Raw genomic sequence first — 27,415 nt, forward strand, 5'->3', positions numbered from 1 at the left:
TAGAACTTTTATCTTGAAGAAATAAAAATACTACAGTTTTAATAAAACTCTTTTTCTATCAATTGTGTGCTTAAATACTTTTACATCTTATTGACTCTATAAGCTATCTTAACACTCTAAGATGCTATTACTTTTTCTGTAATATCATAATATTGAATTTATTTACATCCAATGAATCTGTAAGTTGCCAATAATTTTACTGTTTTTATTATACATAACAATACTAAAATATGTATATAATATAAATATAAAATATACCATATTGTAGCATATTCCATTCTGATGGAGAACGATTCAAATAAAGATTTGAGTTATATTTTTAATTTAATGAATTCAGAATTATATATAAACTTTCTTTCAAGCCAAAGTCACCTTTATAACCTAACATATTTCTAGATTAGCCGTTTAACTAAAAGGAATTTATTTTGCTGTCATGCAAATCGTAGTTGGTTGCACTGTGCCTGTGCTAGTGTACGAGTATGTGTGTGTGTGTGTGTGTGTGTGTGTGCTTGTGCCTGTTACTCGCAACTGGTCATTAAACAACGTTTAAACAAACGCCCCTCTCGCAGTGTCTCGATTATGCTATATAGCCTCTAGCTTGGAATCATGTTATATGCTAGATAACTGAGATTATTTTGCAGCAGTCGCAGCTTGTCTCCTCTATTGGTTGAAGTATTTTTCAGATTCAGTTTCAGTTTGAGTTTGAGTTTGGGTTGCGATTTCCTCGTATGCAAATCGCAGACAATGCTGGCAATTATTTAACAAATATTATAATGGAGTAGTTATCAGCACGTTATAAAGCAATAGAGCTCCAATTAGAACGCTTGACACTCACAGAAAGAGACAGAGACAGCCAGAGAAAAGAGAGGGGGACAGAGAGAGAGAGAGGTGTTGCATGTAGCTGCAATTTGGTCGCATTACAAAATATTTCGTAATAATTGAATAACATTTGTTGTTGTCGATCAGTCGATCGATTGAACGGTCGATCGGTCAGGCCAATCAATATGTTGTGTTGTGTTGTGTGTAGTTGAGTTTGAAATTTGAAATTGAAATTGAATTTAATTAAAGTTGATTATTATGACAAAATGATTAATTAAGCCAATGTGAGACGCCCACTTGGGCCAGGCCAAGCGCAAAAGGCCTAGATAAATGCAACACTGATCGTACTACTATATATATGTATGTATATATGTCTAGCGTACAGTCAGCGACAACAAGCAGCGGCCACAAGTGTCGTTGTTAATGATTATTGAAGCTGGCGACATGTCTGCTCGCTAAATTGTTGCTAATGTCGTGCTATAATTCAATGCAAGCGCCTCATAAACAAACAACTTTGTTAACGACGAACACAATGAGAGGGGGAGGGAGAAGGGGGGGGGGGTCTCCTATCAGTTGCAAGTGTTGAAGTCATAAATCTGCATAACGATCATGCGTGTTTGTGAATGTGTTGCGATCACAATTGTTGGGCTTTAAAGTGCGTGTGTGGGTTTTGTTAACAGTTTTGTTTTTTTCCAGCATTCATTTAACTTGCGAGTCACTCACGTTTGTTGTTACGTTGTGTTGGCCTTTCACCCACTCGGAAAACACAGACAGACAGACGGACAGAGAGACAATTACTGTGATTTAAGAATCGCTTAGTTTCGTGTTGTGGGTTTTCAGAAACTGCATTCGAGTGGGCAACGCACTCATCTTCTGGTTTATGTTCTCTCAAATTATCGCTATTAATATGGTAATCCAAATGTGCTACTTACATTTACATCAATGGTCACAAATATTTGACAAATTGATCAGCGACTGCAATGAAAGAAATAATTGTAAGGAATTCAATAATTGTAAATTGTTAATTAAATCGAATACAAAAATGTATTCGAAATTGTACTGAATAAAATTTGAAAATTCCAAATTTGAAAGGCAATACTTATTCCACTAAAAAAGGCTTATCTTATGTTTTAAACCAATATTCATTAATAAGAAATCATAGAAGAATATGTGTAATTCTCTGGCGGTATTTGTACGACACTTTTAACAATGAAAAAACGTCAACTGAATCAATTTATTAGAACTAATTCTGGAAATTTTTCTGTTTTACGATAATATACTAAATAAAATGTTATTTTTTTTGGTTTGCATACGAATTTGTTCATTTTTGCAATTATATTAAAACAGAAAAATAATTACAAAATCATTCTTACTTCCAATTAAAGTGCTTATCAAGAGCTCCAAGATTCTATAGTCACTTATATATTTATGAAATATTCTTTTTGTATAGGTTTTGGAAACTCAAAATAAAAAAAATAAATAAAATAAAAGAAATTGAAATATATTATGAAGTTCTTAAAATAAATAATAAAATAACTATAAATAATAAAACTAAATTTAATTCTAAAATTCATTAAACATATCTTTAGCATAATAGTTGACTTAGAATGTTAATATGCAGCTAGATTGAAAGTTTCTTTTGGCGAAATAAAGAATTCAATTCAAAATATGTTAATTTTACATTTATTGCAGTTCAACATTTGCTTTGAATTAAGTTAAAAGTGATTTAAATGTACACAAAAATATTTGCTCTAACATTAAAACTTGCGCTGTAAACTAAAAATTCATTAGCGAAATAACTTTTATGCTGCTGTTGCTGCTGCCACAAAATTGAATCGTTTCAATAAATGCGTCTAACCAAATGAGTTTTCTATGGCCAAAGCTCAGTTTCAGTTACACTTCAAGATTTAAAGACTTAAAATTTGGCCAAAAGAAATTAACACTCGGTTTCATAGGCAAAAAAAAAAAGAAGAAAAAATAACGCTCACTTATCGCATTTAATTGCAATTATAATTTGTCTGAGCTGCAATTAAAGCTTATGCTGTCTGGGAGCTGCTTTCCCCCCTCCTCTCTGCTTCTCCACTCCCTCGAGCGACAGAAGCTGAAATTGTGTCTCAGTCTCAGTTTCAGTTTCAGTTTCGAGTCTCGGTCTTCGTCTCAGTTTCGAGTCTCGAGCCGGAGTCTGGTTTGTCTGCTAGCACAAGTTGATTAGCAATAATAACGCTGTGAATGACTTTAAAATGCCATAAAAGACGTTAACACAGATGCCGGCTCGTGGGACACCTCACTCTCGAGCCACGCCCATTTTAGGGGGGATCGAAGAATGCGCAGAGGACCAAATTTAGGCAGCTAAGTAGTTGGCAGCAGCTCAGCACCAAAAGTGGTAAAGAAGCGTGTCACTTGCAACGTGCAACGTGCCACATACTGTGTACTATGTGCAACAGGATGTGCATCAACAACATCGACAATCGAGTGCAAATATAATTAAATTTTTGTGTCTCGTTAGAATTCCACGAAACGTTGACGCTGTTTGCACAAATGTGCGCAAATACTTGGAAATTGGCAAATTGATTGCACAGGAAGCGCATAAATTGAGAACATAAAGCAGCTACAGATATAGATACAGATACAGATACATTTACAGATACGGATACAATTGCCTCTAGAGAGCAAGAACAAATGACAGCAATTTGGCGAATTGAGCTCAGAGCTGTGTTGCTGTTGAATCAATCCCGCGAATCGATGACAAATTTATTGCAGCAATTTAAACAGCTGTAGAACTGCAGCTAAAGATACAGATCAAGATTAAGATAAAGATACATTTGCCGATATAGAGACATATATGTGTTGCATCTGTTAAGTGATTCAACTGTGATCGATGGCGAATGCAGAAGGAAACACAAATTAGCTCAGAACTTGAAATATGAAAATACTTCATCAGACTGCAAATTAATCCATTTGACAAATTGATAGCATCGCTAAACAGCAGCCAATTGAAAACGGAGGCTGGCGATCTTATCGCTCTGACATGTGACAATGACAATGTGATCGGTGGAGTGAGCAGATCGATGGGACCACCAACAGCCCAAAGGCGGCGATTGGCAGCCAACACGACACGAACACGGACACGACACTTTTGGCTTGGAACTTGGCCAACTTAAAGTCCAAAAACACAAACAAGAAGGAAAATTACATTTGAGTGTGATCGACTGTGAGATATACGCTGTACAATTTCAATAAGCACAAAGCAATGCGGTATTATTTTTAAAATATACCAAATTAATATACTGAAATATATGGGACACCGATATACCGTTTGATTTGTCCAAAAAATGTGGTATTGTTCAAAAAATATACTAACCTAATATACTGGAATATATGGGACACCAATATACTTATTCATTTTGCCGAGAAATGTTCTTAAAATATACTGAAGAAATATACTAGAAAAAATACTGAAGTATACCAAAGGCTATATATGGTATATTAATGTATTATTACATTTAAAATATACCGCAGAATACTTAATATACCAGATTGTTAAAATAATGCGGTATTATTCTTGAGGTATACCAAATTAAAAATACTGAAAAATACTAGAGTATACCGAAGGTCTATTAATGTATCAAAATATACCATAAAATACAAAATATATCAGATTATTAAAATAATACGGTATCATTCTTAAAATATACCAAATTAGTATACTGGAAAATATTAAAATATACAGAGGTATGGTATATCGATATTCTGCTACGTTCAAAATATACCATACACTACAGTATATACCACATTGTTAATCGACTGCAGCAACCGTTTTTTTGCCACATAAAATGATTTTGAAATAACTTCTACAATTTTCATCCGATCGCAACCAAATTTTCAGGAACGCTAAAGACTGTTGTTATTTATTGTATGCACCAAAAATCGTTATGGTTTCTGAAATGTAGGAGTTCATACGAACATACAAGCAGATGGACAGACAGATAGACATGATTATATTGACTCAGCTGTTGATGCTGATCAAGAATATACATATTATATATGTGTTACTGAAAGCATAAACTTATAATACCCATCTATCCCACAAGTAGTGGGTATAATAAACACTCACTGACAGCCAACACTGGAATTATGTTGCAAAAAAAAAGAGTCGATGACAAGTGCAACACACACACACACATAAATTCGATTAAAATAACTCAAGTCTTTCTCTCTCTCTCTCTCTCTCTCTCGTGCAATAAACAATTTCCTCATTTGTGCTTTGAGCTCAAATAAATTAAATAATGTTAACATAATTGTAATCTGCAAATTGTTTGGCCCACAGCAAAATGTGTGCCACGCCCCAACTTCAGCCCCAGCCCCAGCCTCAGCACCACAAACGATCCAAATGCGAAGATAAATTTTCAAATAATGTGAGCAAAATTATGCCACATGTTGTCGAACAACGCGACTTTTATTGTGTTGCATCATTGTCGAATTGTGTTGTTCGATAGTTGATTGTTTATTTTCGTTATTGTTGTTGCTATTGCTGCTATTTTGCAAATCAAACAATTGCATAAATTCAACAACAAATTGCCCCCTCCCCCAAAACAAAATAGAGAATGCCAAATATGGGCCAAGCAAACAGTGCGTATACGCAATTACCAGCTCAACCCAATGCCATAAATGTTCGATCGATCAATATGCAAATATTGGCTGTAGAATGAGCTAACATAACAAACGTAATCTGAACTCCTTAAGAACGCACAAACTTCAAAACAGATGATAGACGATCTTTAGTGAAAGGTTTGTTGAGTTCTTAAAGCATCACGAAAACGATATTTGTTCGGAGTGGAATATTGTCCTACTTTCAGACACAAAATGATAACAAATAAAAGTATTGAGATTATAAAATGGTGATTTGTGTTTAATTCTGTTTTACTTTCAAGAAATTTATTCAAAATTTAACAAAAAAGCAACTTGATGCAAATGATTAGAAAGGAAAACAGTAATGTCTAAGTAGAAACTTATTGTAGTACTTTAAAGCAAAATAATAAAAATAATATAATAATACTTTGAGCTGAAGTTAAAATTTCTGTTTCAGCATTCTCATTAATGCTGTTCTAATTTAAAAAGTAGATAGAAGCAACGATTAGAAAGGAAACATGAGATGGCAAATAAAAACTTTTTGAAAAAATATAAAATAAATATGAATAAAATAACACAAAATAACATAATAAATAACATAATGCAAATAATTTAATAGTAATTTGAGTTGAAGATAGAAGTTCTTTTTAAACGATCTCATTAATGCTGTTCTGCTTTTAAAGAGTAGATAGAATTTAACATAAAAGCATGAATTGAAAAGGAGGTTGCCAAAAATTGGCAAATAAAGACAAAATATGAAAAATGCTAATCTTATCATAGAAGCTTAAAAAATCAAATATGAAATGCTACCCTTGCAAATTTGTATTAATAAGTTAATATGTTTTTTTCTAATTTAATCATCTAATCACTTCATAAACTTTATATTATTAATAAGTTAATATACGTTTTTTCTCGAATCTTTCTATTAATTGAATTCAAATTGTGTTAAAAATGATTTGCTATGATTTATCTAAGCTTCACTTTAAAAAAACTTTATATTATTAATATCTTAATATGTTTTTTCTTAAATCTTTCTTTTTATTGAGTTATAATTGTGTTAAAAATGTTTTGCTATGGTTTATCTAAGCTTCACTTCAAGAAACTTTATGTTAATATATTTTTTCTTGAATCTTTATTTTTATTGAATTATAATTGTGTTTAGAATGATTGGCTTTGGTTGTTCATCTAAGCTTTACTTAAACAAAATTTTTATATTATATTATATTATATTAATATGTTAATATGTTTTGTTTTTTAATCTTTCTTTTAATTGAATTATAATTGTGTTTAGAATGCTTGGCTTTGGTTCATCTAAGCACTTCATAAACTTAATATTCCACGCAGTGGGCTGGGTAAACAGTTTAGAGATCTGTGTATTAATTTCAAATAAATTTCAATAAGCTTTTCGATGTTGTCGATGGCAACCCGCTGAGTGTTGTTGCTGATTGGCTGACAACGGGGTGCGCTGACACTCACTACAGATCGGAGAATTGGAATTGGAATTGTAATCGGAATCGAAGAAGGAGAAGGAGATGGAGATGGAGATGGAGATGGAGACCGAGACGAAGTAGTTGCTCGAGTTAGAGTTCGAGTTGGAGTTGGAGTTGAAGTTGAAGTCGGAGAGTTAACCTTGGGTTAGCTTGGAACCCGTTATGACCGGATAGGCATTATCTTAGTGCATATTTTCCAAGACATGCCTACGGTCATAATTGGGTTTTAATTGATACAGCCAAGCGACAAATGGACACAGAAAATAAAATTGAAAATCCGAAACTGAAAACTGAAAACTGAATGCAAGTTGCGATAAACGAAACGAAAAAAGTCAACATGCAAATTCTAGTAAAAGGGAAGTAATTAATCTTTTTTTTTCTTGTCTTGTATTTCGAGTGCCCGTCTAACGGTGTTTACAACACAGGGTGTGTGTGTGTGTGAGTGTGAGTGTGTGTTTGAGTGTGTGTGTGTGCACATATATCATATCGAATTACGAACGGCCTTAACAACACAATTATGACTCGTTTCGATTGGCGGCCAAAAAGCCAAGCGGCCAATTGAATTGCTCTAATGAGTGCAACGAATCTGACAGCACAACCGCAAAAGTATGTGTGTGTGTGTGTGAGTGTGTGTGTGCGAGTGTGTGTGCCCATTTATTGTGTGTGTGGATTGGAGTTAAGAGGCCAATCTATAAGGCAGCTAATCGAAGCGATTGTCAACGATTCGTACTCAAATTCAAATTGCGAGTTACAATTGAATGAAAGGGCCGCCGGGCAGACACATTGTCAACATTCATGAATACTATTCATATTTGCATCCACATATGTATTCATATTCACCTTCTACAATCGACAACGATTTATGTGCGACTGCAAATCACAGAGTCACGCCTATAAAATTTACATAAATATGACCATAAAAACAAACCAAAACTCAACAACAAATGATATCTATTGCCTCGCAGCAGTCTCATGCTCATGCTCATGCTCATGCTCCCAAACGATTTATTCGCATTACAAACAGCAGCGTTTATGCAAATACATACTCTATGCCAGAGAGCACTCTTCACATTTGCTCACAAGCGATTGCAATTCTCTTGAATGCAAATGAAAATCAAATAAAACTTAAGCAAACTAAATAAAATACAATTACAATTACTTTCAGAATGATTTATTATTAAGAAGAGAGAGCAATATGAATGCAAACGAAAGAAATATAATTCAAAAGTAACAAATACATAATTCCAAAAATATTAACATAATAATAATCAATATAAATAATACTATAAATATAAATTAACATAGCAAACACCATACATAAATTATAAAAAATAAAGAAATTTATATAAAATTAAATTAAGTTCCACAAAAAATAAAATAAACTAAGACAAAGTAATAACAAATTTAAAAAGAAGACAAAATCGAATAAAATAAAAATGATACGATATTCAATATAATATTAAAATGAATGACAATAAATAAATAAAAATATAAAAAAGTAAAATTAAATAATAATAAAAAATAATATAATAATATGGAACCCATAATACACAACGAATGTAAGTAATATTCAAATAAATAAAACTAAAATGAATAAAGTAATTTTAAAAATGAAATATTATAAAATAAACAAAATAAAATACAACGAAAGTCAGAAATATTCAAATAAGTGAAATAAAAATAGAATAATAAAAAATAAAATGCAATAAAATAAACTAAAAATAAACTATAAAAGTAAAAAGTGAAATAAAAATAATAATATAATAAAAAACAAGCAAATAGGGTAACGTAGAAAAATAAAATGAAATAAAATACTTTCGAAGATATTTAAATTTTAGTCTTTACATGAATTTAAAAAAATGTAATAAAATATTTAAGCTAGCTAATGGACTCGCCTTTGCAGTAAGGCAGCGGCCACATAATAATGCAATTCATCAGCTGGCAATTAGCATAGAGACATCGAGCAATATACAACGTCTGACTTAATGGAGTCATTTTTGGTCTTTTGCGAGCGACAAATGTTCAACGGCATTCCCAACGCTCCCCCTTCCCTCTCCCCTTCTACCCCTCTCCTCAGTGGACCCTACGAAAAAACTTTAGCCATGCCCCATGGAATGGAATGGGGCGCAGCTCGATGTGTGCAAAGAGAGAGAGAGAGACAGAGAGAGAGACGGAGAGAAAAAATGCTAAAGTTCGTTTCTTAAGTCATTCGTTTTATCGGCGTCAAATTGCGCAAAAATGGGCAAAACAGAAACTTTTACTTTTATTTGGCGTTTCGTGCAGCAGCAGCGAATGCAATGCTTATACTTAATTTAGTATATCAAAATATTAACAGAAAAGTCGAGCAAAATATCTCTAGCCGGAGGATAATTGTTTGCTATCTAAAAAAAACAGAAATATTTTGCCATGTTGCCACACATTTTTGTGTTGTTGAATTTTCTTTGCTTTTGGGCAACTAATAAAGTGCAACAGCAACAGCAGCAGGCAGCAAGCAAGCATGTAGCAAAAATTTCAGGTGGGTGGCTGTTGTTGCAACGAACGCAATTGTTGATTAACGTTAATTGAGGGCCGCCGCAAGCCGAGAGTCCCAATTGTTGTGGATGACGATGGGTGTGGCCTGCCTGCCCACTAGAATGGGGCCATGGCATGGAGAAAGCCAAACCAAAAACATACCCAAACGAAAACCAAATTCCAAATAAAGACGAAAATCGGTGCCAAGGTTGGCGCGAGACACAAATAAAGAAAAAAAAAAAATGAAGAAAAAAACAGTCATAATTAGATCAACAGTCATAATTTTTATAGTTGTAATTGTTGTTACTGCGCTCAGCTCGTTACAGTAGGGCGCCAACAACAACAACAACAGCAACAACAACAAACAAGAGCAAACACCAAAAAGCCGCCTTTAAATTTGAAGCAATAACGAACGAAAAAAAAAACAAGTAAGAAAGCTACAATTGAGTGTGCTCGACTGTGAGATACCCGCTAACCATTGTGAATAGAAGCCAAACAGTGTGGTATTAATTTTAAAATATACCATATTAATATAGCGGAAAAATACTAAAAATATACAAAAGTGTATTCATATATTGATAAATATACTAGATTGTAAACCAAAGAATAATATACCGCAAAAATACTAAAAAATCTACCAACGAGTATATATAGTATATTGTTATACTTCATTCGAAACATACCATAGAGGGCAAAAGATACCATATTGTCAACCAAAACAACTAAGACTAATATACCTCAAAAATACTAAAAAATATACCAAATGCTATATTTGACACACACACACACACAATATACCGTAGGGTGCAAAATATACCAGATTTTCAGCCAAAGCTGCTGAGGTTAATATACCGCAAAAATACCGAAATTATATTGAATACTATCTTTTGTATATTTACATAGTACTGCATTCAAAATATACCAAAGAGTACAAAATATACCGAATTGTCAGTCAAAACAACGAAGACCCGATTGCAGTAGCCACTTTTTGCTTATGCAAAAGTATTTATTAATTAACTTCCACCATTTTTCGAAACCAAATTTTCAGGAATCATAAAAACTATAAAGAAAATCTTTAACTTCAAAATTACGCTTGTAGGAATTATATCACTATCTCTTACAATCTCTGAGATCCAGACGGATGGACAGAAAGACGGACAGAATATTTATACTTTATAGAGTGGGATATTCCTCCTTCTGCCTGTTAAATACTTTTCCTGGAGGCACAAAGTTATAATACCCTACTACCCAATGGGTAGCGGGTATAAAAGAAACAAACCACGAAAAAAAATCACTTTAATTTGAGCGCATTTCATTTTGTCAAGTCGCTTGGCCCGTCGGCTTTTCATTGTTAGCCGCACAGTTGTAGTTGTTGTAGTAGTTGTTTTTGTTGTTGTTGTTGCCAGTTGTTGTTTTAAAAACAAACAGTTACAACCAGCGGCAAACAACAATGGGGGGCACGTTTTTGTAGGGCGGGCGCAATGATTTTTTTTCTCCTTCGTTTTGTTTTTTTTTTGTTGTTGTATTTGCTTCGCTTCTAGCTGCAAATTCGTAGCCAATTTAAATGTCATTGCGCCATTTTGATTTCGATTTCGATTTCATTTGCTTTCCCGCATTTAATTCGAAATTGAATCGACACAGAGCAAACACAAAATGAAACCAGCAACAACAACACAAAAACGGAAGAAAAAAAACTGAACATTGAAAGCAAAGCTTATCAATCGCCATCAATTTATCTATAAACAAGAGCGTTGCAATGTCTGTCAAATTGGAATGGAGCGAATGACTGACTGACTGACTGACTGACTGACTGACTGAATGACTTACTGAGGGCAGGTACAGGAGAGGTCAGTGGCGGGTTCACGAAAGGCGTCAACTGGCCACTCACAAAGCGATTGCCGATCGAATTGCTCAGATAAAGAAAAACAAAAGCCACAACACAAAAGTGAAAGCATCACTAAGTGTTCTCGACACGGACTTTTGTTGCACTGTCGCAACCTTTGACCCAGCGCAAAAAAAAATCAAAAAAACAACAAATGTTTAACAATATTAATTGCACTTTTAATTTAATTTTAGCCCTGCTCAATTTGCTTTAGTAGCTCATTCTTTGGAGCTTTGTCTTTCCCCAATTTGCAATCTCTTTTCTCTTTGTGTCATTTCATGCGCGCTTAAACAAATTTTTAATTTTCAACAACTTTCGCATTTCATTCTCCATGCTTACTTAAGTGATCAATGGTCTACGGACAGATATTTAATATACATTCTAAAAACCACAGCAAAAAAGGCAAATTCTCTCTTTTTTAATGTCACTGAAAAAGTTAAAAAAAATTTGAAATTTCAAAATGTATTTCGTTTTCTATATTTGAAATTTATTTCTACATTTTTAAATTTCCAATTTATTTCTATATTTTGAAATTTATTGATAACTATTAAAATTTGAAATTGTGTTAAATTTAAAATTTTTATAATTTGAAATTTATTTAAAAATGTTAAATATTTTAAAATTTGAAATTTGTTTTCGAAATTATGCAATTGGAATATTTATAGATTTGGAATTTTATTAATAACTAGTGAAATTTTACATTTATTTGTCAATTTTGAAATTTGAAATTTATTTCTCAATTTTGAAATTAATTTAAAAGTTTTGAAATTTGAAATTTATTTCTTGATTTTGAAATTTCATTATAAATTTTGAACTTTACTTTGAAATTTACAAATAAATTTGGAACTTTAAAATTCATTTGTAAATTCTTTGCTTTGAAATTTGTTTTAAAAAGTTATCTTTTGAAATTCTGTTATAAATTTTGAAGTTTGATGTTAATTTATAAATATTGAAATTGGAGAATTATTTCAACATTTTGAAATTTGAATTTTTTTATAATTTTTTGCTTTAGATACTTTCTCACATTATTTTGCATAATTTTTTAATGTGTTTTCAATAATTGCTGCCACACTTTTGTTTTGATTTTATTCCACATTTCACTGCTAATAAAATGTACTAATTAGTTTATAATTTTGTAATGAGACTATTAACAATTTATGGCTGAACTTATGTCATTGCACTGCCAACGATTGACTTCCTCAATTTGTGTCTTTCACAAGCTGAAGCTGAGCTCCTTCAACAATTGTTGTACTTTGGCGAACGAACAAAATCAACTCTTGAAGCTTAACTTGGTCAATGGCCATCGACAGTTGGCAATTGGTAATTTGGTAAGTTGGCAAGAAGAACAACAACCGAATCGAATCGAATTGAATCGAATCGACAGCAAATAGAGCGTGTCCATGCCAGACGCTTGACCAACTGTATCTTTGGCAATTTGAAAGTCGCAAGACAATGCAACAATGTGAGTGCAACAATGTATCAATACGTCATTTGAGACACATGCCCCCGAAAAAATAAGTGTGTGTGTGTGCTTTGTGTGTGTGTGTGTTCTTATGATCGCATTGGGAATTCTCACATTGGATATTCCTTGATGGCCTGTGGTGCGGCGGCTAACATTGCGTATACTGAATGAATGTGGCGCGAGGTCTTGACATTGCACCTTGAAGCGCATTGCTCGCATTTGTATTGTTTTAGTTTTGCCAGTTGCAAGTTGTTGTCATCGGCAAAACGCAAATGAAACGCTGCCACAGCAAATCAAATCTAATTGTTGGCAATCTATATATAGTATATACTATATATAACATATATAATATGCAGCATGTCAAGGCATGGCCAGGCATCAACGACAACCTCACAACACACCCAGTGGGCGTTGCTGTTGCTGTTGCTGTGGCTGTTGCTCCACTTTGAGCGGCAACAACTGCTTCGACTGTGCGGTTGACTCATCGAGGCTGGGAGAAGGCGCTTTTTTCCGGGGCAAAAATACTTTACTTTACTTTACTTCACTTTGTTCAAATATGTATTCAAAGCAAAGTTGTTGCCCAACAGTCGTCGAAACTATTGATAAACCATATGTGATGCGCTTCAGTGGCTGCTGTTGCTGCTGTTGCTGTTGCTGTTGCAACATCTGCCACATTCTCAACTATGAATTGCAAAAGGTGTTGTTGCCAAGTGAGAAAGCCAAGTGTGCTTCGACTGACAAATACCCGATACACATTATATTAGAGCATACGAAACAAATTAGTTAACAATGTTAAAGCTACAAAGTTTACATCAATTTATAATGTTGACAATCTGTTAACTTGTGATAGCATTCAAAAGTTGCACTAATTAGTAATAAAGAATTAAGCGTTTAGCTTGTCAATAATTTTTTATTTTTATTTTTGAATCATTTTTTATTTATGTGATAAATAATCATCATTAATCATAACATTGAAATTTAACCAATCAATCAAGTGCTTGGCTCTTTATAATAATTTATGTTCTTCTTTAATTAGTATTTTTTATGAATATTCTTTGCTTTGTTTCCTAATTAATGTATTATTATTATTATGTTATGCATAATGAAGCAATTAATTCCTATGAATTAGAACTTACTTTAAAGTATTATTATTAATTTATAAATGAAATATAGTTTAGAGAGAAGCTCTTTATAGTAATGCAACTTCTTTTCTAATTATGATTTATTTATTTAGCTCTTTAAAATCTTTTATTTTATTTATGTTGTTTAACTATTTTAGGTCTTTATAACGAGGAATCAAACAATTCTAATAATATATTATAAATCGCTTATTATTATTTATTCAAGTATTTTCAGTTAATTTACAAATCAAAGCAAACTTCATTGGAAAACAATTTAAAAAGCTGTCAACTTAAGGATATCAAATACTTTGCCACTCACTTATTATACCCCTTTTTTATTGATTGACTAACGAGTATATTTACCAATGGAATCGTGAATGTAATTAGCTCGACGCCCTCAACGCATCCCCATATAAGAGAAGAACAAGCAAGCTTCTCGCATTTGCGGCACCTTTGAACAACGAAAGACAGCAGAGAGCACTGGAGAGGGAGTTGACAATTAAACCAGGGACGCACCATATACAGGGTTGCATATTCGTTGCGTTGTTGCCAATTTGCATTGGCATTTGAATGCGATTCAAATAGGGTCCGATGACATGATATATATAGAATTTGTAGCTATTTCACATTCGCAAACACTATTTATAGTCTGTTTGTGTTAGAAAGTAACTGCGATACGATCTAAGAATTCGATTGTTATTAATCATTGCGATTCCGATCGATATCAACAGCTGAAAGCGAGGCTTAAATCTGCGAAAGTATTTGACGTATGTTGAATGCGCAAATTGGGTTTCTGATCTGGAACACATATATATATAGAATGTGATAAATGTATTAGCCACAAGAATCTTTGATTAACGGCCAGCTAACGGAAAAAGTTCAGATCTGATAAACATTCAGTTGATGGCTGATTGATAGAACTTCGAACAACAACAACAACAACAACAAAAATACCAGCTATAAACATGAATAATGCAGCAATATGCTAATAAATAACAGCACAAATACTTTGCACTGATTTTTTGAAATTTTTTGGTCAATGCACTCATTCATATTACGCATACGCACAGTTGCTTGCTTGATTAACAACTGCTGCTGAAGGTCTTTGATGGAAAACTTTCGTCACTTTGACGATTCCCCACCTTGCATTCCCCGTTCCTTTCAAGATCAGCTCGCGCTGCAGTTGTTGTTGTTGTTGCATGCCACACAGTTGCTCAATCAGCTGCCAGTTGCTGAGTTGCAGCAATCTGCTCTTTTTTTCTTGGTACTTTGTCAGCGCGCTGGCATTTGTGCAAAGTCAACAGCAGCCAGGAGTTTTGAGTACAGTGAGTACATTCATACTCGCACTCACACTCATATTCATATTGTGTGTGTGTGTGTGTGTGTGTGTGTGGGCGTCTGACAGTCCAAGTGGACGACAACTGCGATGCATTTCATGGCACGTCTCATGTTACAAGCTTCATGCCCCATGCCTCATGTCGCTTGTCGCCTGTCATATGCTTTGCGGCAGCTCGTCATTTGCCATTTTTCACACTGCTGGTAGCAAAGTACAAAAATCAACATTTGAAACATTTTGCTCGCATAATTACTTCAGTCGAAAAAAACACAAAAAACAAAAGCAAAAGCAAAAGCAAAACTTCAACTGCAACTGCAACTGCACAAAAAGTGCTTACAAATTTGCCAAACAATGCAGATCGCTGGCCACGAAGCAAACGTCGCATTGATGAAACTGTTTTTTTGTCTCTCGTCTCTCGTCTTTTGTCCGTTTCTGCTGCCCACAGCTGCACATTGACTTTCCAACTACCAACTTCCAACTATATAGTAGTTTAGTATATAATAGCCTAGTACACAAATTCAATTCAACGTGTGGCAATTGTGGCCTGGACTCGTGCCACGCGATCAGCAAATTACAACGACGACGACGATCTGCGACAAGAGTTCGTTTTTTCTTTTCTTTCTTGGCCACATCTGCATATAATCTATGCTATAAATTCAACTTTATCTTGCAACAATCACAGCAACCAAATAGTTGAATCCTTATTCAGAGCAACAACCACCAACAATACTTTAGAGCAGAGCACAAATTAGCTTAAAGTATTTCCAATCAAGTCTAGCATTAAGATAAGATATAGACAAATAAAAAAGCTGGCCGCTTACTTCACTCTTAAGTTTTTTGTATAGAATTAAAATTAATATAGAATAGAAACTATTATAATTAAGGATGGAAACAAGCTGAGCGCTATTTACAAATTGAAAATATCACCAGGCTAGAAATATCTTCAAGTTAAAACTATATCTATATAATTAACTAAACTTTGACTGACATTCCTAATGTTAATAATCATAAACTCTTCAGTCTCTGTACATTATTAATTTACAATATTACTGTTTAATAAAAATACTTAATAATAACATAAGTCACTTCGAATTATTCGCCTTTTTTATAGTGTAGGATTATTTTTAAATTATTTCTATGTTGAAGAAATGTCATTCATTCACATTTTTTTTTTGTGTAGGATTGTTTTTTATTATTTCTATGTTGAAGAAATATAATTCTTTTTTATATCTATGTTTAAGATATAATACTAATTTACTTCATGACGTATTATACAATTTATAAGATTATAGAAAGTATGCCAATCGTTGTAATTTAACTTTTACCTTATGAAGGTTTAACCAAATTTAATACACAACATTAGTTTTCAAAAATGTCCAACTATATCAAATATGAAATTTAAAGTTCCAATATCCTCTTTAATTGTTTGTAAAGAGATGAAGTTGCCGAAGTTTCGGAAATTTATTTATAAGAATTATTCTTGTTAAATATTATAAGATGGATTGAAAAATTTAAATGTACGTAAAGTAATTTTAAATCTATCTATAGGAATTATTCTTCCTAAATATTATAAGAAAAATGGAAGAATTAAAATATAAAATTTATTTCTTTTCCTATATGCATATATGTATATATCCTAATATAGATAGCTGTCAAATTTTAAGAAGAAAATGTATTTACAGCTCTTTTGAAAGTGGGAGATGAAATCTCGACTCGATAAATTAATGTCCTCGCAGTGAATTATATGTTGAAGGCACAATGGATACTTTAGTGTAAGGAAAGTGGCTAGTTCCATAAGTAGTTGTGTTAAACAAAAATAAAATCGGACATATTCCGCATGTGTGACAAAGAGAAAAAGGCAACTGCGAAATGGGGCAACTTTGAGGCTGTTACAGTTACAGTTACAGTTACTGTTACAGTTACATTTAAAACTGCGACTGGCGATTTTTAGTCGTTTATTTTTTTTTTTTTTTTTTTTTTGTGTTTTTTTCACTTTTTTGGGGCAGCAGGTTCACAACGAACGCGGCATGCGCTGCACTTGAGATTGGGCAAATGGCCGAGGCAGCTAACTGTGCAACGGTGCAACTGGGCAACTGTGCAGCATGCCACATGGAGCTGCCAAAAAATCGAGTTGTCCATGTGCCGCACGCAGCCGAAAGCAGCGCAATGGAAACGAGAGCAAAAGCTGTTTGTTGTTGTTGTTATTGTTGTTGTTTGTTTGTTGTTGTCGTTTTTACGTTGTTTTTGTTTTCTTAGCAGTTTAGCGCCCGTTGTCGTGCCAATGTTGCCAGTGTCCACGTACCAACAAGCAACAGTGGCCTAATGTTGCACATTGTGTGCTGATCTTGTTTATTATGCAAGAAAGCTGCCAAAGTAAGTCAACGACAACGCCAACAGCAACAACAACAACAGCAACAACAACAAAGCATTAAAGAAAAGTAAAGCAAAGCCGTAACTTTTATTTATGCCCTGCAATAAGAATGAACTCTGCAAAAAACTACATTTTTTATTTTAAATTCGATATTTGAGTATCGTAAGTTATTCTGGGCAATTTTTGATTTTCAACGAACCTTCACTATAAAATATGTCCCTTTCCAGATGGAAATACTTTTAAAAAAACAAACCCCCCTAAACATATTCAAGTATGATAACAACTCTTTCTTGACTACATATATCATTATTATCTTTTTTCATTATATTTTCATCCATTATTGCGTACAACAAAATATTTGTGCACAGTTTTCAGTTAACTGCTGGAAATGCCCGAATTTTGAAAGCTCAATCTCAGCACTTTCACAAGTTCCACTTCCAATTCCAATTCCATGTCGCATATCACATACAAATGCCTAATTTCAGTTACTTTTCATATGCATGCGTGAAGAAGAGGACAACAACAACAACAACGAATATAAAATTAGCGCTGCTTGCACTACTCACCCACCTTTCGTTCGCTTGTCCACTGTATTTCACTTCATTTGATGCACACACACACACACTCGCACTCGCACACAACAAAAACAAAACAAAGGCAAAATGCACACCGAAAATTCACATTCAAGCAGCAGCAAACGAATGGCAACGCGTGCCAAGACGAACGAACGAACGATCGAACGATCGTTGGAAAAGAACCGTCGCGACGCCGCCGCCAAAATCCGCGAAAAGAAATACAGAAACAGAAACAACAACAAATTACACAAACAAAAATAACTGGGCGCCAGGCAAGCTTCAGCTTCAGCTACAGCTACAGCTACAGCTACTGTCTATTGTCTACTGTGCACTGTGCACTGTCGACTGCTACTGGACTCTGCCAAGCGACACTCAGCTGCTGCTGCTGCTGTTGGAAACGAAACGAAATGGAAGCGAAACACCGCACAAAGCACAATACGAAATACGCGCAAGCGTCGCGACGCAGAGCAGAGCAGCGCAGCGCAACGCGACAGCCGAAAAGTGGGCGGCGTGTTTGGCTTAGGTCGCGTGCATGATACAATTATACAAGGTAGTCTCGTCGGAAAAAGCTGTCCGACTTTAAACATAACAATGAGTGCGAGTGAAAGAGTCTCAGCACAGCAGTGTGAGCGAGACGACAATGAAATGCGCATTAACCCTTATACGATGATATTAATATTTACATATTTTGAAGCTAATATTAATGTATTTTTGACATATTTCTAAAATGTAAATTGTTTACGAACAATATTAATAATATATATGAGAATTCTCTAATTCTCGAAATGTTTTAATTCTATCCGTGTCTACGGCATACATTGCAAAATGTCGTTTTCCACAAGGGTTAATTGCAGAAAAAAATTCGTCCGCAGACAACCTCTTGCGTCGAAAAACGAATGCGTACTGACGAAAGCTTTTTCCGACGAGACTACCTTGTATAATTGTATCATGGTCGCGTGTGTGTAGGCCTAGTGCAAATTGAGACAAACTGGAATTGGTCTGCGACAAGAATATGGAACTGGGTCGGGTCAAAGGGTAGCATTTAAGCATTAAGCTTTAAGCCACAACCCAGCACACATTTTCTTTAGACAACTGTCAAGCCCTTCTCATGAGTATGCAGTTTAAGATAGATTAAATAATTTCTTTTATATTTATCAAGTTTAGACTACTGAAAATTTGACTATAAAAGCCTTAAATAACATATTGTGCTTTCTATTGCACTTTTCTCAAATATTAGCAGAACAGGTTAAAAATTTCGAAAACTAGTTGGAAGAATATAATTCATTAATTTAATGATTAATTCTTAATCAAACACAAAATAAAACAACACTACTTTTTTTAAAGATTGAAATATCAGCAAATAAATAAATAAATCACTTTAAACATATTCTACTTTCTAGTATACTTTTCTCAGATGCTGTCGGAACAGGTTAAAACTCATAATATTCGCAACAAGAATATAAATATTTAATTTGCTTCAACTACAAAATGATGTTTAGCTAATTATGAACTTTTAATCGAATTTGAATGAAAACAAATAGCAAAATATAAAATCATTTGTTTTAGGAATAATAAACAAATTTATCAAATAAGAGATTTTAAACATATTTTATATTTAGGACAGACAAAAAATTCATAATGCTCCAAAGAAAAAATACAAAAATTGAACTCAGACCACCTACAAAATGATGCTAACAAATTATTAAATTTTAACTGCTTATTTTAATTCTTATATTCATTCAGAGATCGTAAAAGTACCATGAATGACTTAGTCAAAGCGTCGGCATAGTTATTTAAACAATTATTATATTTTGGAAAGTGTTAATTAAAGAAACTTTCCAAAGCTAAACTAGAGTTCATCAATGCCATGCCAATTTAAAATAGTCAGTTAGTTAGTGTATTATTTGTTGTCTAATTTGAATAGTTATGAAATGTGATATTAAAAAAAAAAAAAAACAATATAACTAGCTAATTTCTAAGTTCAAGATTTAAAGAGCAACTTATGTTAAACGTTTTTTTCTTTTGTGGATTTGCATAAAGAATAAAACGAATTGTGTACTCTGGGACTAGATCTTATCGATCACTCGAAAACAAATTCTATGCTTAGTTGAAAAGAGTCTTTTGCGAGTTCTTAAGCTAACCTTGAGTCATTGCCACACATATGCGATTTTATCATTCACATGACCACGAATTCAATGCACTTCCTGCCCCCCCAAAAGCTGCGACTCTTCTTCCTCACTGAATATACAATTTTGCGGCATGGCATTTGTTTTGGGGCAAGGTCAGTCTCAAGTTGACACCACAAAGTGGCCAGTGGTCAGTGGGCAAAGTGGCCACCATGTGAGGATCGCCTTGATTGTTGCGGTTCAGTGCAAATGGCTCGGAAGTCTTTGTTTTGAGCGCTTCTTTTGTTTTGCACCAACTGTGAGGTTCTTCCTCTGCTGTGCAGCGTTGCAGAAACTTGAGACTTGAAGCAACATTTATCGTAGCGCAACTTGCTCGTAAATTAGCTGAGCTCAATCAATAAGTTAATCGATGAAAAGAATTTCGCGTGTGTTGATTTCGATAAGAATTAATCAGGCTTACCTCAGTTTGAATGGTTTCTCCCGTCCAGAATAGCGCAGTTGTTGTCCAAAACAAAAAAAACAGGTTGCGATCAATTATTTGTTGTACCGATATCGAAATAAGAATAAAACACACTGTATAGCGAGAACAAACAAAGCACTCGAAATGAAATGCGCAAAATTCGAATTATTCGATTTGCATTATCATTCTATTGTATTTCATAATTGATGATCGGGTGCGGTTTAAACGAAAACAACAACAACAAAAATGCAAAAAAATAATATATATAAAACACCAGAACAAAAATGTTTCAAAAATGCACAGCGAACGAAAAAAGTGATGAAAAGATCTTGAACAAGGTAGAAAAAAAAGTTGTCATCGACAAGAAATTAACAACAAATTAGCACTTGACCATTCATTTAACAAATAACTGTTTGGCTGGCGTTTAACTTAAATCATTTTGCCAACGAACAAAAATGCTACACGACCATTAAAAAATTGACAAATTAGCATTTCGTATAGCAAATTCACTTGTTTCTTTTTCAGCTACCGGGCAAACATTCGATTGATTCACTTTCTGTGAATATATATATTTGCTCTTTTAATTTATATTTTTCTATTTTTTATCACATAAATTCTGCGATATTTCACTTCACTCAAGTTCAATGATTGCACTTCGCGCGGGATTTTTTAATTATTATTATTATTATTTTCGAATATCTTTTCAGATTTGAATCGATTCGTCAGTTAGTGTCGGTTTGGTTTTGATTTGTATTTTGTTTTTAGGATCTTTTATTTTGCGGCTTGTCTCAATGCGAGTTCACGTCAGCTCTGGCCAAATGCGCAACACCGACTAACGCGAACGGCGTCCATGTGATAAAGCCAAAGCCAAAGCTCTGAAGCAACTGGCACTTGGAACGAGCGCATGCGACTTAAGCCCCGTTCACACCGCCGCAGCTCAGTTCTCACTTTGCAGTCAGCCCGGTGAGTTAGCTTGGATAAAGTATTGGACTTTCTAAAATGGTCTGCAATAAAACAAATATTTTATTCAATGATTATTAGTTGTATAAAAGTAGGAAATAAGTAAGAGAATCCATTAATTTATTTGACAAATTCTTTAAAGAATCTTGTAACACATTTATCCCACGTTTTTAAGTAAATTTCTTTGCCAAATTCTTTTTTAAGGAATAGATGAATTTTTTAACATATTTAACAGTCGTTTTTAAGTAAATTTCTTTGCAAAATTCTTGTGTAAAGTAAAATATAAATAATGTGACTTATTTAACTGTCGCATTAAAGCATAATTTTGTCACTCCCATATTTATATTTTGCATAAATTTTATTCTTACCCTATACTAAATTTTTATAAATTCTTTGCTCCTACATAACTTTATCTAAATATTTTTACATACATAACTTATCTAAATGTAAACTATAGTATAAAAACTTTTTTATATTAATTATAGTTATGCTACGTTTTAGTTTTTTTTTTTTTCTATTTGTTGCTTTTTTTTAATTATCAAAGAGCATAGTTTTTACATTGAATATGGAACAATAAAGACTATGTCAACCTATGAAATATATGTTATAAAAACCATTTTATAATAATAATAATAATATCGTAGTATTAAAAATATTTCAAGTAACCATAAAGTGTAGTGTGAACGCAGCATTAGCCTTACCCCACGCAACAAGTGGAAACGAAACGAATGTAAAGCGATTAGTACGTTTGCTTTATTGCATTGCATTGTTGCGGGCAATGGGAGGAAAAAAAACGATGGGCGATGGAACGAGGGAACTAGGGAAGGTCGGGGGAGGTGAGAAGTGTGTGGAAGATATATCTGAAATATGCTAATGATAAACATGCAGCATTTAAATACATTTGGTAAACTCTTTTTCCGTGGGCGAAAGGACTCACAAATTGGCAACAACTTTGCACACAATTTATGCAAATCTCATTGTGTGGGCTGCGCTGCGTTGTGGCCAAGCAGTTCTCGCAATACTTGTGTTTGCTGCGTATTGGCCAAGTGCAAAAGCGATTTTTGGGGAAGTCTACTAAAGTACACTTGCATTTACTGCATTAAGTAAAAGTATATTTTTGCTTCAAGTGTAAGCCGAAGGAGATGTAACCGAAGGAGTCTTATGATTATATCCAATAATACTTTATTTTCTAGAATATGAAAGTATTCGCTATTTATTTAATTCGCCAAAAAAAAAACATTTGTTAAATATGAGGATTCTATTAGTTTTCGTTTAATATAATTAACATATTTTTTCATTACCGATTTATTTAATTTATTGAGGTTATAACGATTTTTTTGTATTATCCACAGTGTTAGGTCGATTTAGCAAATTTTAAATGTTTTTAAATTTATGTGTGATATAAGGATTTTATTACTTTTTGTTTTACATAACTAAAATATTTGTTCATTATCGAAATGTGTTAATTTATTTACTATATAACGATTTTTTTTCAATATCCATTAGTCATCATTATCATTAGTCGAGTTTTCAATTATATAAATAAAAAAACTTTTATTTTTCTGACTTTATTTAAAAAATTGTATTTTGCAAGGCTCTAAAAATGAAAGTAGTTTGATAAATACATACATCTTTGTAGTAAAACAGATTTAAAAAAAAATCCGTATATTATTTAAGAAATTCACTTTTCGGAACCGATTTCAAATATGTACTATATTATCAATTTACTATACAGCAATTTGTTAATACTTAAATATAGTTTTGACTAAACAATAAAATGAAAGTAAGAAAAAATAATAAGCCAAAAGATATTCAACAATATAATTGCGACTCGATTATGAATGAATTAATTCAAAATATTCTCATGTGCTATACTTTTCAAATGTTTTTTACTAAATTCAAGCAAAGGCTTTGAGGATGCGAAGCGAGGGAGTGAGACTGTGAAATAAAAGTGCGCAGACGGAAGTCGCGGCAAAATCGAACAATAAACAACTACAAGTATAATCGAGACAATTAAACAAAAGCAAATTGTAAAGCAAATCTATAATAGCAACAACAGTAACAGCAACAGCAATAACAATAACAATAATAATAGCAACAATAACAAAATTGATGAATATGACGGCAACGATTGTGAGTCGATCTAAATCTGACGTTTGGCATGGGCCAAGGAATGGTTTCAATGACCGGGGCGGAACGGGGGCGGAGCAAGGGAAAGGGGCTGGTCAGCTGGGACAGTGGGACAGTGGAACGGACAAAGTTGGGTGCGGCGGCATAAACGCAAAACCTAACGGCACAATTACGCTGATACATGGGCATCCATAAATGTGAGTGTGTAGAATATACACATGCATACATACACACACACACATACATATCGCATAAGTCTAGTGTTTGCATTTGTGCTTTTTTTTCCGCCACATTCTCCAAGGACAAACAACATTTTAGTGAGCGCTGCCGCTGCCGCTGCCGACGCTGACGTCGACGCCGCCGGCGGCTAACGGCAAAAGGCAGTCCGAAGTTAAGTTAAACTCGAGTTCGCGATTGATCTACAAAGCTCACCTCTCAGAGCTCTGGTCGCAAGTCTCCACCACTCTCCACTATTCTCCGCTCACCAAGCCACAAGTCTCCAGCGTTGCCAACTTTCCTTTTTTATGTATGTAGTGCAAGCGTGGCTGTTTCACAGTGTGAGTGTGTGCGAATATATGTATGTGTGTGTGTGTGTATGCACATGGTGTGCGGGCGCACATTAAAACAATAACAATAGTATAAACAGAAACAACAACAACAACAACAACTGCAGCAACAGACAACTGAAAACCCCAACACAGCAAACAGGCAATGCCAATGAGGGCAGCACATTAAAAAGGTGTGGCAACGTTCTGCTGTGTGTGCAACAACAACAGCAACAGCAAAAGCAAAAGCAACTGAAATCACAGCAATAGCAACAACTGCACACCATACGCCAACATTTGCTGCTCAAGTTAAAGTTACAGTTACAAATTCAAAAGCCGCCAGCACCAGACCACCAAAAAAACCAAAAAAAAAAACAAAAAATGGCATAAATAAAAATTGTGTTGGCTTTTCAGCAACTTGAAACAAAACTTCAAGTCTCTTACACACACACACACACACAATGCACACACGCACACTTACTCAGAGAACAAAAACAGAACTAAAACCCCGAAATGGCCAATACCCTTCCACCTTAATCCAATCCAAACAAGTATTTCGCTATCAACATTAATTCATATTCATACTTTTTTAATAAACTGATCAACTAAAAAAAAATTGTCTAATTGGTAATTAATTTAAAGTCATTAGTGAAATGAAAAAAAAATTTTAGTTTTATGTGTCTTTCACTTTCTTAAAAATAAAATAAAATAAATTCTGAAAAGAAAATTTGTAATTTAATGAAAATAAACCTTAAGCACTCATCTCAATAATACATTAAAGCCCACAAAACTGATTTTAAAATGTAAATTCAAAATTTCAATTGTATTTTTCCAAAAATTATCATTTATATGGAAAATAAGTCAAATTTATGATTCAATTTAATGAAAATAATCCTGAAGCACTCATTTCAATAAAAAATTACAAAAAAAGAAAACAAAACTGATTCAAAAATGTAAATTCTTAATTTCAATTATATTTTTCAAAATATGTAAATTTAATATATGGAAAATAAGTCAAATTTATGATTCAATTTAATGAATATAATTCTTAAGCATTCATTTCAATAAAAATTAAAAAAAAGAAAACAAAACTGATTTAAAAACGTCAATTCTAAATATGAACTGTATTTTTCGAAAAATGTTAATTTCTTATATGGAAAATAAATCACCCAAGTTACAAATACACTGTCAAAGTGATTGCAACCTAATAATGTTTATAATACAAGTCGTCTTTTGTAGTAACTGTTATTGGCTGTAAATATAATAACGATTGCATCGCTTTTCATTTTTCGCGTTTTCGCGTTTTCGTTGAAACGTTTTTCAGCAATTTGTGCTCGTGTGTACTCTGAGATATTATTTGGATTTCTTGGGTGTTTGGTTTAAATTAAATTTTGGTATTTCTTTTGGCGCTTGCCAAATCGCTTAACAATTTATTCAAAGTGTTGGCGACAATTCACTTTTCGATTTCGTTTTCAATTTTCGATTCTGATTTTGGGGGGGGGGAAGAGACTCGGATTTGGGGCGCAACGGATTTTGCGCAACGGCAGCGCCAAAATTTATGGCTCGCCACTTACCACAACACAAGGTCAAAGCATTTAGAACCAACAGTGTGGCAAGGAGAGGGAGAGGCGGGAGAGGAGTGTCCTGGACAGCAGGCCAGCAACAGGTCTTAGAGCTCCAGGCTGCCACAGCTCCCAGGGCACAGCCTGAATGGTGTTTGGCTGTAAAGTTAAGTTGGTGGTGAGTCAGCAGCGGCATGCAATTGACTTTGATTTGTGGTGCCCCCCAAGTTGCACAAATAAATCAAGAGGCAAAATGCCATTCCCAAGGCCGTCGACAAGTCACAATGGTTGCTGCCACATTAAGGAGGCGGCTGCTGATGATGATGGGGAGGCTGCAACAAAGGTCAACTCAAGTGAAATTGCACTCACTACTATAGACAAAAGTGAGAAAGCTACAAAAATTATGTCAAAATTTGAATTTGTGGCTGGGAAGAAAAGTGCGGCTAGAGGCTTGAGGCTTGAGGCTAGAGGCTGAGGCTGTCTAAACAATGCAGTCGCATAAATTAATTCTCGTATCAGCGGAAAACGATTTTCACTTTCGCAAATGTGACACACAGAGCTTGGTTTCGTTTCGATATCAAGATGTTGCGCTCTTCAGACGTTCAGATGAACATGTCACTCAACTGAACACCGAGAATTATCTATTGCAACAGCAAACTGTATACGATGCCACCGCATACTCGAACACATGCCTACATACATTATACATACATCATACATACATACAACATTCATAATTTCCCTTTTGTGGTATAATTTCGTGTCGTTTCTTTTGAGTTTTATGAACGCCCTTTTCTGTGGTTCATCATGCAAGCGCACAAAGCACAAGTGAAAATGCTTTCACGCCCCAAACCCCCCATAGCGAAATGTACTGAGAAAATGTTTAGGCAATGAGGAAAAGTGCAGCAATCAAATGAAAGTATTCGCATCACTTGCGCAAATTTTAATGTTCTTGAGCAATTACATTTTTAAATTGAGCTTAAGTATCGCCCATTTGCGGTAGCGTTTATCACTGCTATCGATTGATTTATCGAACTGCACGGCACACGGACATAACAGTAATAACAAATAATAAATCGAACAAAATTGATACCTTCGTTTTATTAGTTATCCCAATAATTAATAAAATAAATAAAAAAAAAAATTCAAAATAAAAGTTATTCAAATATAAACCGATTTGCAGTGACAGCGGCAAGCGTACGCAAATATCGATATATTCGATTTTTTCGAGCGAAACCATGTTAGCAGAATGTTGAAACCAATAATGCAAATAAATTATGTATCGAAAAAGTTCATGTCCATTGATATTGTTGATGTTTTCAAAATAATTGAATAATAATAAACAAAACAAATATTTCATATATTAAATAGGGCAAAGTGAGAACGCCAGCATCAAATGTACTTAATGCTTTAAAAATACTATAAAGTAAACGGCT

General features: G+C 33.8%; 1 protein-coding gene across 3 annotated transcripts in view; it reads right to left on the reverse strand.

Moving 5' to 3' along the window:
* LOC133847758 (protein PRRC2A) overlaps positions 1-21,699 on the reverse strand; it is a 56,006-nt gene extending 34,307 nt beyond the window's left edge. Inside the window, exons 1-2 of one of the 3 annotated variants that reach the window (XM_062282965.1) lie at positions 20,783-21,699; positions 1,752-1,794 (exon numbers count right to left, since the gene is read on the reverse strand). The gene's annotated coding sequence lies outside the window, so the exon portion shown is untranslated. Of the gene's footprint in view, positions 1-1,751; positions 1,795-18,187; positions 18,485-20,782 lie in introns of those variants that run through there. The other 2 variants (XM_062282966.1, XM_062282967.1) reach the window with 2 other exon arrangements.
* Positions 21,700-27,415: the final 5,716 nt, after the last annotated feature.

The sequence above is a fragment of the Drosophila sulfurigaster genome, chromosome X (genome assembly GCF_023558435.1).
Source record: "Drosophila sulfurigaster albostrigata strain 15112-1811.04 chromosome X, ASM2355843v2, whole genome shotgun sequence".
Lineage (NCBI taxonomy): Eukaryota > Metazoa > Arthropoda > Insecta > Diptera > Drosophilidae > Drosophila > Drosophila sulfurigaster.